Source organism: Neofelis nebulosa, chromosome X, assembly GCF_028018385.1.
Source record: "Neofelis nebulosa isolate mNeoNeb1 chromosome X, mNeoNeb1.pri, whole genome shotgun sequence".
NCBI lineage: Eukaryota > Metazoa > Chordata > Mammalia > Carnivora > Felidae > Neofelis > Neofelis nebulosa.
In genome coordinates, this window is record NC_080800.1 from 35,711,850 (window position 1) to 35,731,538 (window position 19,689).

Genomic DNA, 19,689 nt, shown 5'->3' on the forward strand with positions numbered 1-19,689 from the left:
TCCCTGAGACCTTTTCAGACCGTCTCCCTGAGACAGTCACAAAACTCCGTGAGGCTGGATTTTCTTCATCTACGGCCACCAAAACCACGTATCACAACAGATTAGATGCCGAAGCAGCTACAAGAAAGCAGCTGTCTTCTTGTTGAGCCAGGTATTAAAGAGGTTTGCAAAAATGTAAGACAATGCCGCGTCACCCTGTAAATGTTTGTTGTTTTTGTTAGTTTCAGAGGCTAGCTCTGTCTTCATTAACTTGTGCTGTTGATGTTCACGTGTTAGTTACCTGTTGCTGTATAACAAATTACCCCCAAACTTAGTGGCTGAAAACAACAGACATTTCTTTTCTCCCCATTTCTGCAGGTCCGGAATCTGGGAGCAGCTGGCTTAGCCGGGTGGTTCTGGCTCAGGGTCTTTCGATCAAGCTGTGGTCCAGGGCTTCGGTCAGCTCCAAGCTCACCCAGGGAAGGGAAGCCCTCCACCTTCAAGCTCACTCGTGTGCCTCAGTTCCTTGCCGCGTGGGCCTCTCCACAGGGCCGCCTGGTGATGTGGCACCTGGCTTCCCCCAGCGAAAGTGAAAGTGGGTACCGCGGTCCTTTTATTATCTGACTGCGGAGGTGATCACGTTCAAAGGGAAGGGATGACTCAAGGGCATGGGCGACGGAAGGCACGGGTCATTTGGCATCACCTCAGAGGCTGCTTGCCTCGCATACGATAGGTTCATTATTGTTCCTTTTATATAAATTAATAAATAGTCTAAACTTCTCAGTTTTCATTTTTAATGTGGGGAATGTTGATAGATATGGTCCATGTAAACAACAGCTTTTGGGCGTCCTCGATAATAAATAAAAGAGGGGTCCCAAGAACTAATGGCTTGAGAACTGTTGATGTAGGTGTTATGACGTGTACAGGAGAAGTACCTTGGTAACATGAAAGCCAGTCCACCCACCCACGTATCCACCCACCATCCATCCATCCATCCGTCCTTCCTTCTATCCACCTGTCCCCCTTTCCTTCCCTCCTTCCTTCCTTTCTTTCTTCCTTCCTCCCTCCCTCCCTTCCTCCCTTCCTTTAAAAATTTTTTTTAATGTTTATTTACATTTTTGAGAGAGACAGAGCACGAGTGGGGGAAGGGAAGAGAGAGAGGGAGACACAGATTCCGAAGCAGGCTCCAGGCTCTGAGCTGTCAGTACAGAGCCCGACGCGGGGCTCAAACCCACGAACCGTGAGATCATGACCTGAGCTGAAGTCGGACACTCAACCGACTGAGCCACCCAGGCACCCCTCTTTTTAATTTTTTTTAATGCATGCATCCATCTTTCTTTCCATCCATCCCTCTGTCCTTCCATGCGTCCATTTTTCCATCCATCCACTCATCCATCCATCCATCCGTCCGTCCGTCCTTGCATCTATCTACCCGCTCACCTATCCACTCATACAGGCAATCAAGATATTCCAACCAATAGGTTAGGACTGGTGCTTTAACGGTGAACAAGGCTGCCAGTGACTGCCCTATGGGACTTATAACATTTAAACAGATGACGCAATTAACAAATAAATAAGATGAATTTTTAAATAATAGCTTCAGGTTGTGATAGTTTGAAACCCCAAAGCCCGGAGCCCAGGGAAGCAGGTACTCTCAAACTGGCACCATGTTGGGAGGTGACATCATAAGGGGCCCAGACTGGGGGTGTGGTGGGCCCAGGGTGTAGGGTCCAGCGAGCAGGAAATGTGTCCGGCCATGGTCAGATGCACGTGAGGTCCTAGCGTATCTGGTGTATCTCAGGCTCTTCGTGCCTAGTTAATCAGTGACTGGGGGTCTGCGGGTGAGAGATGTCAAGGGAACAAGGTAGCCCGTGTGGGCAGAGTTTCAATTTCTTGGCTCAGTTTCCCTTTTCTTGATGGAGGGTCTCCTTCCGGCGCTGACCTGACGTGCTCTGGCTTTTATGTTGATCCTGGAGACTCCTCTGTAACTTGCAGCGTCCCCCCCAAATCCCTGTGCCAGACCACCACCATTTGTTAGTCCCCACGGAGAATGCTAAGGTTCACGGGTAGCGCCTCACCCCACCACCCCCAAATATGTGAACACTGGGTTCTTTTATCTTCTTGCCGCTGACACCTTGGAAGTTTGAACTGGTGATCTCCCGGTAGGAAGAAGTAGGGAAAGTCTGGGGCAGAGAGAGGCAGCAAAATCCAGACTGGAGACACAAAGAGGCTGGGCTCTGGGACAAGAAAAGCAGAGGTGGGTGGCCAGAATGGAAGGAACCCATGGGGGACGATCTTTCCAACTTCGAAGCCTGACCTTGGCCAGCTCTGCTCTGAAAGTCAGCTAAGGTAGAAGCCCCCCTACCCCACCCCAGTCCTTCTTCCAGCCCCCGAAAGCCATCGAGCATCTTAAAGAGGAAATGTGTCCCCTGACTCAGTGTTTACATGGTGTGACTTGTGTTCCAGAAGGCTAGGAGGCTCGTGCCCTCAGGGAGCACGGCAGGCTTGAATCAGTTATACCTCCTTTTGCTGACTGTGCCCCAACCAGCGGGCTCCAGAAAGACCAAGCCAGGGGGCGCCTGGATGGCTCAGTTGGTTAAGCATCTGACTCTTGATCTTGGCTGAGGTCATGATCTCACAGTTCGTGAGTTCGAGCCCTGCCTCAGGCTCTATGTTGATGATGCGGAGCCCCTTTTGGAATTCTCTCTCTCCCTCTCTCTCTGCCCCTCCTGCACTTGCATGCCTGTGCGCACGCTCTCTCTCTCAAAATAAATAAATAAACTAAAAAAAGAAAGACCAGACCTCTTTACAACGGCATATGGCGAGAAAGGTTGGGGTTTTTTTTGTTTGTTTGTTTTTTGTTTTTTTTTTTTTTTGGCGGGGAGGGTGTTGTTAGAATGTGGCCTCTCTGTGGCCTTGCACAATTCTTCCAGACCAGTCTTCTCCATGATGGACCACTGGTGGCTTCAGGCCTCAGGTTGGAATGTTGGCTGCGTCTCTGCTAAAACAATGTGCATGTTTGCGGGCAATTCAACTCTTATTTGGCTCTTAAGCCCTTTCAGGAGAGAATGGGGTGTTACCTTTGGTTTCAAGCCTGGTCGCGGGTTAAATTTGTGAACTAATAATGGCCAGCTCAGTTGCCTGATATCAGTGGATTGCCAAGTGTGGTCCCGAGCCAGCAGTATCGGTATCACCTGGGAACTTACTAGAAATGTGAATTCGCAGAGCTCACCTTGGATCCACTGAGTCAGAGTCTTTGAGAGTCGGGGGCGGCTTGGGAATCTATTTGTAGCAAGCCCTCCAGCTAATTCTGATGCTCTTTCAAGTCCAAGTTTGAGAGCACTGTTTTATTTGTTTATTTACTTACTTAGCTTATTTGAGAGAGAAAGGACGCATGTGTGCAAGTGGGGGAGGGGCAGAGGGAGAGGGTGAGAGAGAGAATCCCAGGCAGGCTCCGAACCTTCAGCGCGAAGCCCGGTGTGGTGCTCGAACTTTCCAACTGGGAGATCGTGACCTGAGCTGAAGTCAGATGCTTAACTGACTGAGCCACTCAGGCGCTCCCCACCCCCCACCTCCACCCCCTACAGAGAAAGAGAGAGAATCTTAAAAAAAATTTTTTTTTAATGTTTATTTATTTTTGAGACAGAGAGAGACAGAGCATGAGCAGGGGAGGGGCAGAGAGAGAGAGGGAGACAGAACCCGAAGCAGGCTCCAGGCTCTGAGCTGTCAGCACAGAGCCCGACACGGGGCTCGAACTCACGAACCGCGAGATCGTGACCTGACCCGAAATCAAGAGTCGGATGCTTGACCTAGAACCACTGTTTCATTCAGCTTATTATCCCCATTTATCAGATGAAGAAAATGACGTTCAGAGGGTCTAAGTAACTACCAAGGTCATGCGTCCAGCAAGTGAGGTGCTGGGACTCGAACCCAGGTCTTCTGTTAGAGGGACTATGTTTTCTTCTCTCATTTCTCCCACTCCCTCCCTCGCTGTCTTTGCTCGTCTCTCTTCCTTCAGTCTGGATCTTCAATCCCAGAGGTGCTCAGTTTGGCTGTATATGGCCATCGCCTGGGGGGGCTTTAAAAACCAATATTGCTGTTAGGGGTTCCACCCTAGGAAACCCTATCTCTGGGGGTGTGACTTCAGCGTCTGTACTGTTTCTGATGAATGCATTGGCACTAAGGTGTTAGTAATTGGATGTGTTACCTTTCTCAGGGTATCTGCGTGTGAAAAAAAGAACGAAGGGCATAAAATAATGAATTGCATAAGCGTCCTAGCGAGTGGGAGAGACCAGCTTTTGATCTCATCTCTCCCACTTACCCCAGATTTATTGCCGTCACACATCCCGCTAGGAATGTACCCGGCAGTCTTGGCTGAGATTTCTGAATATACCGTGTCTTTTCGAGGGGATTTTTTGGGCTAGAAGAGCTTGAGCAAATCATATTTCAATGCCCTTAAGCCATCAGCTTTGCCCACAGAGGGCTGAGTTTCTAAAACTAGTAACAGCCAGTCAGTTCCATGGTACCTACCGAGCAAAACCAAAATTAAGAAAAAAAAAATTTTTTTTTGAAGCGTTCAGGAATGAATGCCAAGGGTGTCCTTCCCTGTCAGCCCTCTGCCAGCACCCATCTAGACGCAGCCACAGAAATCGAGGTGGCACCCAAGCGATACGTGACATGAGAGTCCCTTCCCAGACCCCAATTCAATCAAATCACGAGACACCCACAGCATGGCTATTTCTAGAACAGGGCAAGATTGAAATATTGACCCAGGCTGGAGCACCCCCGCCTTTTAAAATTGCCATCACCGTTTGATTTTGAAAAGTGGGAGAGAAATAAAATGATTTTTTTTTTTTTTTAATGGCAACTCTGTCCCTACCCCGCTTCCTGCACCTGGTGGGGGACACGGTGCATCTCTGCCTTTCAGGAAATAGCCCACTTGTCGGCAGCCGGGCTCCCAGGAAGAAAGGCCTGGGTTCATTACCACAGCATCAACCCTGACACGTTCCACCTGGGCCACCTCCCCCAGACTCCTCAGTTCACACCCCGAATGAAGTGTAATTGGACCTGGACACCTTTGAAGTCCCCGAGCAGATTGCCAGCAGTTTGAAATGTCCTTGATTTGCATGGCGAGGACCTGGTTGGAGGTGACTTTTTCCCACAGTTTCAAAGACAGAATTATTTTAAGTGACATTCCCCAGCCAGGAGGAGTTACCATGGAAGGAATCGAGATTCTCAAAGCCAAAAAAAGAAAAGGTAAAATAAGTCTGCGGGTCTGATTAATCTCTAAATTGCCCTTTCGCCCAGTTGTCCTTCCGCGACGGCCACGGCCGAGGCCGTTGTTTCTTCTGAAACTTCTTCTCAGGTCCCTGACCTGGGGAATAAGAAGGATGCAGGGGACTTGGCTAGGAGGCTCTGAGGGCCCCGCAGGCCGCCGTCGGACCTGAAGCAAGAAAACAAGGCCTGCTGCAGGCCGGCGGGTCGATGAGGGAGGCCGTGTGTGCATTGGAGATTGTTTTTCCTCCCAGCTGAGCCCGGAATGCTTTGCAGAACTCACGCACGTCCCACAACTCAGCGTGCCTGTGTGCACTGTGGGTCTAAAGCTTGCTGGTTTCCCGCGGCCCACAGAGGGGCCTGCCTGGCGGAGCTATGCCTGCGGCCCGACATGGGCAGTTGTCGAGCCCATAAGGAGCCCGCCTGGCGGTCTGCTTTGCCCTGGGAAGCGGCCCTCCCCGACTTTGCTGCTGCCGCCCCCCCCCACCAACTCATCTGCTTCTGTGAGTTTTCTCAGGGGTAGCCATCCTCCGAAGCAAATGATCCACTTTCCCTTGGAGCTGTTCTGTCCAGTAGAACGTCCTGTGAGGATGGAAATGTTCTCTATCTGTGCTGTCCGGGTGGCTGTTGAGTGCTTGAAATGTCACCAGTGTGACTGAGGAAGTAAAGTTTACATATTACTCAAATTTATATAATTACTTTATCTATCTATCTATTTATTACTGTTTCTGTAGTTTTAGCTTTTTAATGTTTATTTATTTTTGAGAGCCTGAGTATTTATTTGGGGGCGGGGGAGGGGCAGAGAGAGAGGGGGACAGAGAATCGAAGCAGGCTCCCTGCTATCAGCGAAAAGCCCGACGCGGGGGCTCGAACTCACGAACCGTGAGATTGTGACCTGAGCTGAAGTTGGGCGCTCAACCGACTGAGCCACCCAGGCGCCCCTCAATTTTATGTAATTGAAATAGTCACGTGTGGTTAGCGGCTACCATATTGGAAGCACAGGGACAGATATCAACCAAGACCCAAGAGCAGATGCCCCAGTTTGGCAACTCCCTAAAAAGACGGTCAGAAAAAGTCCTCAGACAAGCAAAGCTAAGTTTATTAGACCTACCTCAGTAAGGGATGGTACCCCGTGGTGGAATGTTAGTAATGACTCCAAGCGGGGACGTGGGGAAGGGTATTTACACCATTACAGAGACTGGACTGGGTGATGTTGAACTTGGGTCTTCAAAGCAAGAAACCGGGGTTAGGGAGACTTGATGACAAAATAGTTTGGGATCGCAAGGCAGGCAAAGATCTTGTAGTTGAGTCTTGATGGGTAGCTATTGTGCTTGATAACAAGTAATTTTACTTGATTCAGTCTTATCTTCCAGGAGCAAGGATTTCTTAGGGCAAATAGCTAAGTCATTTTTTGTGTGTTCTCAGTATTATTCGAACATGGGGACAGGAAAGTATGCCCGGTCCCAGTATTATTTCACATAGGGAGGTTGGAGGGAGGGGCGGTGCCCGGGGGGCTCAGTCGGTTAAGTGCCAACTTTGGCTCAGGTCAAGATCTCCCGGTCCGTGAGTTCGAGCCCCGCATCGGGCTCTGGGCTGACAGCTTGGAGCCTGGAGCCTGCTTCGGATGCTGCGTCTCCCTCTCTTTCTCTGCCCCTCCCCCACTCGTACTCTGTCTCTCTCTCTCTCTCAGATAGAAAATAAACATTAAAAAACCCCACCAACAACGTAGGGCCAGGGAACAACGGATTACCCCAAAACGCAGGGGCTTGAAACAAGAAACACATTATTTCACAGTTGCTGAGGGTCCGGAATGGGGGAACAGCTAACCTGGGTGGTCCCGTCTCGGGGTCCCTCACTGAGGTTGCAGCCAGGGTGTCGGCCAGGGTTACCAGCTGTCATCCCAAAGCCCGACTGGTGCTAGAAGACTTACTTCCAAGTGATTGGTGAAATGCTGCTGGCTGTTGCCAATGTCCTCGGTTCCTTGCCGCGTGGGCCCCTCCGTGTAGCTCCCCCCACCCCACCAAGAGAGGAATTCAGAAGAGAACCCAGCAGAACGTGCGACGTCTCTTATGACCTACCCTTGGGAGTCTCGCTTCGTCATTTTCACAATACCCTACCGGTCGCACAGGCCAGCCTTATTCCGGGTGGGCGGTGGCCACGCAAGGGAGGCGATATCCGGGGGGTGAGGATCACGGGAAGAGGGAATGATGTGCTTTCAGTTCTCCGTGGTAAGTGGGGGGCAGTGGTATAAGCGGGGGAGGGTGCAGAGGTTCCTCGGTTTCGCATCTGAAACACAACCGGGGCAAGTCTGCATACGTCGGGGAAGGGGGAACCCGCCAGCCGACCCTGCCTTTCACCCACCTTTTTTCGGTGACTACAAACAACCCTCTTATTATGCCCATAAACTTGATGGGTCGGGAATTTAGACAGGGCACGGTAGGGGATGGCTTGTCTGTGCTCCGCAGTGTCTGGGGCCTCGAAGCCCGGCGATGATAGTTGGGGGCGGGGCCATCGGTGGGGTCAGTCACTGTCATGTTTGGTGCTGGGCCAGGAGAACGCAGAGTCTTAGACCTTCGGGTGGCCTCTCCAGGTAGCTTGGGCTTACTCACAGCCCAGTGGCCTCAGCATTAATGAGACCTCTGGCATGGTGGCTCAGGGCTTCAGGTGGGATTGTTCTAGCAAACGAGGTAGGAGCTGCGCGGGCTTTTATGACTCAGCCTTGGGAGACACCTGCCATCACGCCTCTGTGCCTTATTGATGGAAGCAGTCGCAAGGCTGCCCAGATTCAAGGGGAGGGGACACAGACCCAGTCTCTCCACGGGGAGTGTCAATGTCACATTGCAGAGGAGCACGTGGGACGGGTGCTATTGTTACAACCGTTCTGGGAAAATACAATGGGCTACGCGCACCAGTTTCCTAAGGCTTTTGTCTGCGACGGGTGGGAGCTAGGGGAATTGGGGCCCAGGGCGCCGCACAGAGGCATCTCTCTTAGACGCCGTCTGCGCCCTTCCTAAGCATAGGTCACTGGCCCAAGTCCAAGCTGCGTGGCACCCGAGGGGGAAGAGATGAACCCAGGAAAGGGTCCCAGAGTGTGGGGCCAGAGAGAGCTCTACCGCGTCCTGTGGGGTGTTGGACAGAGGCTTAACATTTCTGCCCCTCATCTCTACACAGGCCCCGCGTCGGGCTCACTGTGGGGAGCAGGTCACATAAGGTGTGCAGACTTGTAGCGGGATGCCTGGCACACAGTGGGTATTTATCCAACAGATGGGAGCTGCTAGAATGATCTCGTATTGATTTCCTCCCCCCTTATCCAACCTGAGGTCAGTCATCTGTGGCACAGCACGTTGTATATTGCTAGGTCACAAATCACCCCCGAACTTAGTGGCTTAAAACAAGCAATTTCTTTCGGGGCGCCCGGGTGCCTCCGTGGGTTGAGCATCCAACTTCTGTTCAAGTCACGATCTCGCGGTTCACAAGTTCGAGCCCCACATCAGGCTCGCTGCGGTCAGCACAGAGCCCGCTTCGGATCCTCTGCCCCCCTCCCTGCCCCTCCTCCAACTGTGCACATGTTCTCCCCCTCCCTCTCTCAAAAATAAATAAACATTAAAAAAAAAAGAAGAAGAAGGAATTTCTTTCCCTCTCCTGGTTTCTCTGGCTCAGGAATGGGGCCCTTGGCTGGGCCCTGTGGCTGGGGATCTCCGGAGAGTTTGCAGTCGTCAGAAGGCTCACTTCCAAGCTGGGTCATACACGCGGCTGGCAAGGGTCTTACTTCTTTCTTCCCCAGGGCTCCCTGAGTGTCCTCATGGCATGGCTGGCTTCCCTAGAACAGGTTTCTCTGGGAGGGCAGAATCTGGGTCTGTCTTGGTCCCTGCTATATCTCCGGAGCCCGGCCTTGTGCCCAGCACAGAACAGTCTTCGGCCCCACTCCCTTTACATTCTTCTGCAAGGTTTTTTGCCTTCTGCACCTCTGTTGACAGTGGGCTCAAGGTTTTAAGGAGGATCCCAAAAGCTGTGGAAAGAAAAGTCTCGGGGAGAGACAGCTGCTAAGGCTCAGGCCCCAGCTGTTCCTCCTTGCTAGAAATTCTCCTTTCAGACCTTGACCTTGGGCTTCTGAGTTCATGCTAAGGGAGTTCACATTCATGGAAACCCAAATAACTGTCCCACAAGGCGAAGAGCTGGGCAGGCCCTGAGACGGGAAGGAGATCACGTCCTGCATTCCCGGCGGGCCAAGGAGGACAAGTCAATGTTGCCGTTCTGGCTAAATAGCCAAGTGCAAAGGCCCTGAGGTGGAAAGGTGTGGCGCAGGTTCTGGGGCCTCTGAGCAGGGGGGCTGGGCTGTGAGCCCAGGACCAGATGAGGCCAGAACACAGGGTTCAAGCCAAATCTCAGGGCAGGGGCGTAATTGAAGCAGCTGTGAGGACGAAGAGGGAACTCGGCAGAGAGAACAAAGCAGGAAGACTCGTAAAGGTCTGAGCACACGTCACAAGGATCTCAAGCAAGGCCGCAGCCCTGGGAAGGGGGTGTACGGGAAGGAGACAGGCAGGTCTGAGAAAGATTCACGGATAAATGTGACTGGATTAGAGAGACCCGATTGGATTAGGGGGGAGGAGGGAGGATGATGGATGAGTAGTTTTCTCTCGGAAAGTTCTTTCTCTCCGAATGTTGGGAGGCAGCAGTGCCGTAAGGAGGCTGACGGTGTTTGCTCAGGGTCTCCGGGGCCCGGAAAAGAACCCGGAAAGCCTGGGGCCTGGCAGAGCTTGGGCCATGATGTCATTCTCACAGGGGGTCCGGCTACAGCCCGTCTGGGGCGAGGGCCGCCCTGTTCTTCGTCTCCCAGGCAAACTCCTCTGCTGAGAAACACGCCCCAGTGACCGTCTGGATTGGCAGGTTACCGAGCACTTGCACAAATATCTTTGTCTCATTTAATTGTCCCCGTGGGAACGATTATTCCCATTCTACCGAGGGAGCGACCAAGGCCTCCAGGCTCAGAGAGGCGTGGTGTCTTTGTGAGGTCAAGGAGGAGGCAGAGCCAGGCCTGGGACCCAGTCCTCCTAACTTCAGTCAAGCCTTTTCTCCCGGCTCCCTTCCCGGCTTCCTCTATCTCCCAGCCTCCTGAATGGCCACTTACCTTGAGTCAAGTTCACAAGGATTTGCAGACCTCCTCCGGGGTCTCTGGGAGGTGTGTGCGTGGCAGGTTTGGGTGAGGCTGCACGCGGTTCTAAGTTTTGTGGGTGGGGGGAACAGGGGGGCGGGGGACAGAGAGATCAGAACCATCAGTCAGAAAGGGCTCCCTGAGGCAGGTTGATGGAGGCTGGGGCCACATTCAGGAAACGCATCAGGGTGACAATGATCTTGGGCAAAGGCACATGCATCGAGGCCCGTGTCAAGTTCACAGAGATCTTGATAATAGGGCCTTTTGCTCTCTCCCTGTTCTGGTGCCAGATGTTCAGAAACTTGACCTCCTTTCCTGGTTCTGCCTCGTTTGTTGTCCCCTCCTTGCCCCCACCCCGCCAAGTCTCTCTTTGCTGGTTCCCTCTTCCTGGAACCTGGTGGCCAGGGTAGTACCAGGACCCAGAAGGGAGCTACGAATTCCACCCCCTTAATTCCTTCCCCAGCTCCCCTTTCTGAGACAAGCTCTCTAAATAATTGGAACTTTCTCCCAAATCAGCACTTTTTCATGCTACATTAGCATTTATTGGTTTGATATTTACATTTGGCAAAGGAGCACCCAGTCTCTGGGTCCCTGGGAGCACACACTGTCAAGTGAAACAGACTATAATTGCCGCTCACAAGTCGCCCTCCTCCCCCCACCTGCCACCTGCCTTGTCCTTCCCAGCTCCCAGGCCATTAAAAAAAAAAAAAGTTCAGAAGGGTTATCTTCACAGACCACAAGGTCTGCTGATAAACAGGGGTCCTGCCCAGAGGAACCAGAGGCTCCCACAACAAAAGGCAGGGACAATTTGAATTTGTATTGCAGTAATGTATACATGAGATCACTCGTCAGTGGATTGTAACCTCCCTGAGGGCAGGCATCTGTTTTAGTTCCTTGAATTTCTCCATATTCCCCTCCGGAGCCAAGAACCAAGCTACACAAACCTTAGGTTCTCAGGGAACATGTGTCTACTCTGGAATTGGTAGAAAATCTCTCACTCACTTTCTCTGACCAACGCGGAGGGAGGGGGTGGAGGGATTATCCAGAGAATGCCAGGGCAATGGATGGGGCCACGTGGTAAGGAAGGCAAGGAGGAAAGTTCTCCCTTCTCCCTTTCAAACACCCCCCGCGGCTCTGGCCAAGGAGCCTCGCCCTGCAAGTTTGCGGTGGGGGGGGGGGGGGGGGAGTGTGCTTAGAGAGCCACAGACCCAGCTCCAAAAGTCAGTGCTGACTGGTGTGGGTCTCAGTTTCCTCTTTGGTAAAATCGGGATTACAGCGGTTTCTTTCCTCACAGGCCAGTTGTGGGGATTAAGGGAGATGGGGCGTGTAACGGGTTTAGGGTACCCTGAAGTGCACACCGGGCTGTGGGTTCAGGAGCTGGCAGGTCCTGGGATTTATTTGGGCCCGTGGCCCCATGCCTTGTGACAGTGGAGCCCTAAGTGTAAATCATAAGTCCCCAGAGGCCTTGGCATACCTATGCCGTGCCCTGTGGTTTTCAAAGAGCCAGCTCTCACACCAGCCTCGGAGCCTCGCTGCTCAAAGTAAGGCCTACCTGCGAGGCTGTTAAGAAAGAGAGAGCCTGGGCGCCTGGGTGGCTCAGTCGGTTGAGCGTCCGACTTCAGCTCAGGTCACGATCTCGAGGTTCGTGAGTTTGAGCCCCGCGTCGGGCTCTGGGCTGATGGCTCAGAGCCTGGAGCCTGCTTCCGATCCTGTGTCTCCCTCTCTCTCTGCCCCTCCCCCATTCATGCTCTGTCTCTCTCTGTCTCAAAAATAAATAAACATTAAAAAAAAAAATTAAAAAAAAAAAAAAAAAGAAGGAGAGAGCCTCGGCCGTCCCCCAGACCTGCCCGTTCTGCATTTTTTTTTAATTTTAATTTTTTAAGTTTCTTTATTTATTTTGAGGGAGGGAGACAAGAGAGAGCATGTGCGCACGCATGAGCAGGGGAGGGGCAGAGAAAGAGAGAGGGAGGGACAGGGAATCCCAAGCAGGCTCCATGCTGTCAGTGCAGAACCCGATGCGGGGCTTGAACTCACGAACCTCGAGATCATGACCTGAGCTGAAACCAAGAGTCTGACGCTTAGTGGGCTGAGCCACCCAGGCACCCCCCCGCACCCCACCATTCTGTATTTGGAAGAAGGTTCCCAGGTGACTCATATGCACATTAATAATTTAAGAAACTCCCCCTGTGAAATACGCAGGGCAGAAATGACTGTTCCCGTTTCATGGACGAGCAAACTTCCTAAAAAAAAACTGATGACTTCTTTGGCCCAAGCTCACGAGCCATCTAGAAGGCTCGTGACTCTTGTTTGACCTGAATCCTTTTCCTTGCCCGCAGCTGTTCCTTGAAGGATCAGCATGCTCCAGTGGAGGGTGGAGTGAGCGGGGCTAGGCGCCAGGGTCTCCTCTGCAGCCCCATCTCCGTGGATGGGGCCCGGGTGGTTGCCTCCTGTCAAGGAGCTTTGTGGAGCCCACTGAGGAGCACGCAGCGTTGGCCCACAGGCTTGAGTTGGGAGGACGAGGTGGCTAGAGAAAAATGTCATGTCCACAGATGCAGACACTCCTTTGTTAAAATGGACTTTCAGAAGGTTAAAACACTTGACCCTCCTGCACGTAGAAAATGACCACAGGTCGAAGATTTGATTTAACTCCTTCACTAATGAGGGAACCTCTACGATGTTAAAACCGGTTCTAACAAGAATGTAAGGAGCTACGTATTTATAGGCGATTTAATAGAAAAAAGTTAGGGTGAGGTAGCTAGGTTAGAAATTATTTGCTGAGGAGCCTGGGTGGCTCAGTCGGTTAAGCGTCCGGCTGTTGATTTCAGCTCAGGTCATGATCTCATGGTTCCCGGGGTTGAGCCCTGTGTCGGGCTCTGTGCTGACAGCTCAGAGCCTGCTTGGGATTCTCTCTCTCTCTCTCTCTCTCTCTCTCACTCTCTCTCTTTCTCAAAATAAATAAATAAACTTAAAAAAAATTATTTGCATCTCTATCAGACCAGAATCTGAAAGTTCTTAAAAAAAATTTTTTTTAATGTTTATTTATTTTTGAGAGAGACAGAGACAGAATGCGAGTGGGTCAGGGGCAGAGAAAGAGGGAGACACAGAAGCAGAAGCAGGCTCCAGGCTCTGAGCTGTCAGCACGGAGCCCGACGCGGGGCTCGAACCCACAAGCTGTGAGATCATGACCTGAGCCGAAGCCGGACGCTCAACTGACTGAGCCACCCAGGCGCCCCCAAAATCTGAAAGTTAACCAGCCTCTGCCCCCACGGGATTGGAAAACAGCCTAGTCAGTAAGGAAATCAATCAGAGGTCCCAGGCCAGCTTTGCAAGAACACCCAATAATGTCTTTTGCCCATTTCTAATTTGGGATCATTTTTTCTGACACTACCCTCGGCGAGTCCTTGAGAATCCGGAAATAGCCGTTGCCTGAGAATTAGCCTCAGAATGGAATGTGGGTCTTGGAAGGAAAGGGGGACAAAAAGATGAGCAAGGCCGTCTTCTACCAGACGGGGAGTGTACTCTCCTGTGCACCTTCCCTCTGTCCTGCAGAACACGGTGCAATTGCCCCCAGAGGGCGCGGGCTGGCGTCATGCCGGAGAAAGTGACGATTCACAAGACAGGGGACCACGAGGCCTGCTCCCGACTCCCATCCTCTTTAACCGTGGCCACCGCGCAGAGGGGGATGATGTATCTGCAAACGTATGCAGCCTTGTCCAAAATATTTTCCCCTCCTGTTTAGTTCTTGCCAATATTGTTAATCTGTGGGTTGACTTCAGACCAAAATAAATCTCCCAGCCCTGGCCACCAGCTAGCTAATTTTACTTTGTACCCGGGGAATAGAACGTGAGGGCCTTCGGCCGACCAGTCTGTCTTTATTTTGCTCGCTTTCTGCTGCAGCTCAAAGATCACATTTGGAAGAGTAGACCCCTCTGTGCACGGAAGCAGCCACTGAGAGAACGTGCCGAAAAGCAGAAGGCTACGTGGCCATTTGGGGAGGATTTTCTTAGGCACTGGTTGCATATTCTGTCTCTCTTGTCGGTCGCCATCTACGAGCATTTAACTCTGGGTTCTCCTCGACCAGTCCTAGAGGAAGCAGGTGGGCAGAACCTTAACGTATCAGCCCTGGAATCGACCTCGGAGGTCATTTAGTCCAGCCCTGCCAGCGAAGAGGAGGGATTACCTACTGGTCGCGAGCACAGGTTTGGAGCCAGACGGCCCCAGTTTGAACCTGACTCAGCCACTTGCTAGCCGTGTGACCTTAACCAAGTTACTATCCTCTACCTCCGTTTGCTATAATCATACCTACCTTGTAGGATTGTAATGGGAACGGAATGAATGAACATATATAATGCATCAGGAACAGCAAAGCATACAGTGAGTGCTTGATAAGATAAGCAAACGAGGCTCGGAGAAGAGAAGCAACCTCCGTAAGGTCACTCAGGGAGTTGCCAAAACTGAGTTGGAAATTCTGAGTAATAACTGTTTTCTTTCCTCGTGTTACATCATCCTCGCTCAACACTTGGAGAGAGCCCTGACACGGAAGTCAGGGCGGCACATTCTAGGCCAGGCACGTGTCTAACTGACGGTGGCCCTGACCGTCATTAGTTTGGGGCTGGAGGCTCTCTGGGGTACCTGTTGGTACTAACGTCTTCATAACTCAAAATCAGGGTCTGCTCCTTCCATTCAAGCCAAGGGTGTCTTTTCCTGAGACGCTGTCCCCTGAGAAATATTTTCGTCTTCCCCATTTTCCTCCGACATTTTGCCCGACTACATCCTGTGGACATCAACAACCAGTTTTTTTTTTTTGGCTCTCCTACTCTGCCCCTTCCCCCCACTGCTCCCTCCTCTCCCCCCGCCCCATAGGGCAATCATGGGCTTCAACTGCCCCACCCCTGCGGTTGCCATGTTTAAGCTGATTAGACGCTTGACAGTCTTGTGGATGTCTTCCAAGTTATCAGGTAATGCCTTGAAAGTAGTCACTTGATTTCTTCCTTGTCATGACTCTCTTTGAAGGCCTAATAGAGTGCCCTTGACAGAGTGACTGGAGTAGCTGGGTGGCTCAGTTGGTTAAGCATCTGGCTCTTGATATCAGCTCAGGTCACGATCTCATGGTTTGTGATTTCGAGTCCCGCATCAGTCTCTGTGCTGACAGCCCAGAGCCCGGAGCCTGTTTCAGATTCTGTGTTTCCCTCTCTCTCTGTCACTCCCCCACTCAAGCATGCTCTCTCTGTCTGTCTCCCTCACAAATAAATAAAACATTAAAAAAAAGAGAGAGAAGGCAGGATTATCCGACTTCAAAGCCTGATTAAAAAGGGTATTTTAAGAACAATTAACATTTCAAACTTGAAAATTTCAGGCTGAGACACGGGGATATGTTAGATACTTCCTCTGCTGCCTTTTGTTCTTCCCACCCTCCTCCTGCACCCCCTCTCCCGAAATACAGGCCTGAGTCAAATGTTAGGTTGCTCCCTATTGGTGAAATGAGGCATTGCAGCCTAGCTCTACAAAACATGGTAAATGCCTGGAGGGAAGTTAGTGGAGATTGAAACGCTGGAGTTGAGAATGTAGAGTCAGGTGTGGCCCAAAATCTTTTGGATCAAGTTGATCCTGAGGGAAGGGTGAGGGCTAATATCAAAGGGGAGCCCTGGAGTGAGAGAGATACTACTAAGTGTTCTAAGGGCTGCAGAAGAAAAGTAAACAGCTATCTGGGGACACAAACATCTGGAATGCCTAATACTGCTGAGCGTATATAACAAGGCCCCATGTCCCACTGGGCTGACCACCAATGTAATCTTGCCTCTCTCAAACCTTTGTCCTTAGTCAGCCTGTTGGAGCCCAATTTAAAAGTCTGTATTGGGTTCTCTCCCTCCGGCCCTCTCTGCCCCTCTCTGGCTCAATCACACGTTTGTGCGCACTCTCTCGCTCTCTCAGAATTAATAAATAAACATTTTTTTTCTTAAAGTCTAGATAGTTGGGATGGGTTGCATTTTCAAAAGATGGCTACAACAACATCCCCCATAGTTGTCTTCAGTGTGGCCTGCCACGCCCCCCCCCCCCCCCCCGGTCAAGTGGCGGGGTCTGTTTCTCCACCCCCTGGAACCCAGGTGGGTCCTATGACTGCTTTGACTGATAGAATAAGTTGGAAATGATGCTGTGTGCTTTTTCAGGATGAGATCACGGAAAGTCTTGCAGCTCCCACTTGGGCCTCCTAGAACACTCACTTTGGGGCTACTCCCTCTTGGAACCCAGCCGCCATGCTGTGAAAAGCCCAAACTACATGGAAAGGCCACATATAAGGCACTCCAGTCTAAGCCCAAACGAAGTTCCCAGCCAGCAGCCAACACGCATTGCCAGTTGTGTGCATGTGCCATCTTGGATGTCTGGCTCGGTTAATTAAGCCTTTAGAGGAATCAAGCCCCAGCCGACACCCCAGCATGAGAGATCCGGAGTGAAAACCCCCCCCAGCTGAGTCAGTCCACTCACAGAACTGTAAAATAATAATAATAATAATAATAATAATAATAATAAATTGTTGTACCCGGGCCGCCGAGTTTGGAGGCGCCACGTGGCAATAGCACATTCGGTCAGACACATGAACGATAGGGTGACATATAATTAGGTATATTTTTAAAAACTTGGATTCAGCTTTAGAGCAACGAGTCGCTAACACTGTCTTGCACTTGCTGAGAGAGGGCACTTCCTGACAGGTGTCCCCTTGTGTCCTCATCTATGTGACTGCGGAGTTCAGTGTCTCTCACGCATGCTAGCGTGGCACTTGGTGCCCTAGTTGCAAGCCGCGAGGGAAGAGCACATACCGTCGTCTCCAGAATGTTCCAGGGGTTGGATTATGCTGTATACAGCAAGAATCCACCCATACATTTTCTTTTAGTTAACTTTATTGATGTATAATTTACATATACTAAAAGATACCCGTTTTAAGTGTACAAATAGATGCCTTTTGACAACGATAACCCATGGAATGACCACCGCAAGCCAAGTATGGGCTCCGGAGTTTCCCTGTGCCCCCTTTGCGGTCAATCCCCTGCCCCCACCCCTCACCCCGGGCAAGCACTGATTGGCTTGGCCACTATAGATCAATTTTCATCTTTTCTGGTATTTCATAAAAATGGAATCCTATAAGATGCACTATTATGTGACTGTATAGTATTTTATTGAACATAATATTTTGAGGTTTATCCGTGTTGCTGTGTGTATGCACAATTGCTACCTTCTTTTGCCAGCTAGTATACCCTTGAGTGGATGGTCCGCAATATGTCTATTCTTTCTCCTGTCGATAGACATTGGGGTTGTTTACAGTTCGGGGCTATTATGAATCACACTGCTATGAATGTTCATGTACAAGATTTTACGGCCATATGTTTTCATTTCTCTGGGGTAAATATCTAAAGGTGCTTTGCTCTTTCTTTCTTTCTTTCTTTCGAGAGCAAGCAGGGGAGAGGGGCCAAGGGAGCGAGAGAGAATCCTCAAGCAGGCTCCATACTCAGCATGGAGCCCAACGTGGGGCTCGATCCCACAACCCTGGCATCGTGACCTGAGCCAAAATCAAGAGTCGGATGCTCAACCGACTGAGCCACCCAGGCTCCTTTAAGGGTACTTTTACAGGGTTATATGATAAGTGTATATATAACTTTATAGGAAACTGACATCCCCGGTGAGTATAACGACACCTCATTTGCCCACAGTATTTTTTTTTTAACTGTTTTTATCTTTGCGGCTGCTCTCAGAGCATAATGTTATTGCCCTGTATCAGTTATCTATTGATGCATAATAAATTAGGCCCAAACTGAGTGGTTTAAAACAACAACAAACATTTACTACCTCACATTTCCTGTGAGTCAGGAATTCAGGAATAGCTTGGCTGGGTGGTTCTGGCTCAGTTTTTCCTAAGACTGCAGTCAAGATGTTGTCTGGGGCCACAGTTGTCTGAAGACTTGTCTGGGGCCGAAGGACCCACTTCCAAGATGGCTCAGTGGCATGGCTGTTGTCAGGAGGCCTCAGTCCTTCACCACATGGATCTCTCCACAGGGCTCTGCACTGAGCGTTCTCACAGCATAGCAGCTGGCTTCCCTCAGCTAGGCTGAGAGAGACTGGGGCAGGAACCAGAATGTCTCTGAAAATCTAGCCTCAGGAGTCGTACTTTGTCATTTCCACAATGTCCCATTGCTCAGGGGAAGGGATATACAAAGGCATGTATAACAGGAGGCAGGGATAGGTTGGAGGCCATCTTGGAGGTTTGCTACCACACACATTGTCGGGCCAACGTTCTTGGCCCTGTGGTTCTGGCCCTGTGGACGAGGCCCCTGTGGGTCCCAAGTACAGTCAAGAAAATGAAGAGCTCTCAAAGCCAGACAACTACTCTACATGTCTGAAAAGAAAACTGGAGATTCTGGCCATGGACATATGGGCCCCCAAGACTCACTTAACTTTGCTCTTTTAGAATCCAGGAGGAAGACAGACTTTTCAAAGTGAATCCCATTGGTGAGGAAGACAAGGGTCGATCCGGGGTTCCTGGCACAAACTCCGCGACCTTCTCTGCTCTCCTGTGAGCACTGGTTGGTCCTTGCTAGTTATATTGGTCAAAGTCCAGTGGAGGAACTGAGTACTAGTCCAGGTGCTTTGAGCGGGTGGAATTCAACGCACAAAATCGTTTACATGTGTGATGGAAAAGCCAAAAGGCCAAACAGGAGAAGGTGGGGCAACCCAGAGGGAAGCCAACGCAAGAAGCCTCGACTGTCCCTAAAGCTGGAGGGAGGAAGGGCAGAGCCGGGTCACTGGAGCCCGGAAATGGGGTTGGCGGGTCAAAGCTAGAGCTGCAGTGGTCCCGTCTCTCTGGGGTCTGCAGCCACAGAAGAGCTCCAGCTACTGAGGCAGAGAGCAAGGAGGAGAAATACCCCGACTTCTCCCTTCCTCCCGTCCTCCAGTCTTCTCCCGGTGCTTCCCATGGATACCAGGGAACACGCGGACAAAGCAGAGCAGAGGAAGGGGAAGTAGGATGGATCTGAGGGCACCAGGCCCGGGACTGGCTCATGGGCGTTGGGTGTGGGGCAGCCTTTATTTTCCAAAAATGGCCACACTAATACTTCTGGTCTTACTCGTTTTTCTAGAACGATGACGCTCTTCCGTCAGGTGGAGTCTGAGTCTCCCTCCTTCGTCCTGGGTGGGACTTTGTAATCGCCTCCAGGAGTAGAATGAGACAGAAACGATGCCAAGTGACTTCCGAGACTTAGGAAGTCTCTCCCCGGCTGGCTCTGGCTCTTGGGGTG